Genomic DNA, 1,016 nt, shown 5'->3' on the forward strand with positions numbered 1-1,016 from the left:
GCATTCTGGCGCCGGCCAGGCCGCCCCTAAAAATGTGCCGCCCCAAGCACCAGCTTGTTTTGCTGGTGCCTAGAGCCGGCCCTGCTCCCGGCCCTTGCCTTCCATGTTGGGCGTGGGAGAGGAGAGCCTCATGGGACAGACGCTACTGGGCATGTTTGGTGCACCTGCCTTCCTGGGGAACAGGAAGGCTCCTGCAGAGTGAGGAGAAAGCCACGTGGAGAGATATACCTGCAAGACTCAGGATTGGCAAAGCTCCTGTGGCTGACCCTTGCACAGGGGAGGAACCGGACCTCTGGGGAGAAGCCCAGGAGGCTCTGATCATTGCACAGAGCCCAGGATGGGGCTGGGGGAAAGGCCTGGAGAACCTCTGATGGCAGGAAGGAGTCTAGGGAGGTAGCGACAAGGCGTCTGATGGAGCAGACGGTGGCTGCTCGTCCGAGAGTCCCTAGAATGGAACCAGCAGAGAGGAAGGGCCTGGGTTCCCCTACCAGGCACTGGGAAGGTGGTGTGGAAAAAGAACGACTGAAAACCCTGAGGGGAGGCTGTAAGGAGCACAGGCCCGAGAGTTGGGACTAGGGACCAGATGTAAGGACACTGGCTTTTGTGTTGGCCTTTGTTACCCTAGAAGTCTGTGCAGCAGAAAAGATTGCAGAATACCCCAGGGAATGCACAAGGTGAGCAGATGATCCAAAGGGGGAGCCAGTTAGCCAGGCTCGCCCCTTCCCTGCATGCTGGGTTGATATTGGTACTGCTGGCTGGGCCTTGCTTTTCCTGGCCTGGCAGTGTTGGGGCCACCCACTAGGCCCTGGAAACAGTGGCTAGCTAGTAGTGCTGTCATGGCACCCTAGGGCTGCCCTCCCTAAGGACTGGGGAGAATTCACAGTGCCCGCTATTGAGGGGGAGAAGTGAGGGAAGCTGCTGACTATAAAAGGGGATATGTGGGTTCCTGGTTTAAAGAGTCAAATTTCCAGGACAGGCTGTTGGAAGAGGGGGCATCTGGTCACTTAAAGGGGCAA

The sequence above is a fragment of the Terrapene carolina genome, unplaced genomic scaffold (assembly GCF_002925995.2).
Source record: "Terrapene carolina triunguis isolate 2854851 unplaced genomic scaffold, T_m_triunguis-2.0 Scaffold136, whole genome shotgun sequence".
Lineage (NCBI taxonomy): Eukaryota > Metazoa > Chordata > Testudines > Emydidae > Terrapene > Terrapene triunguis.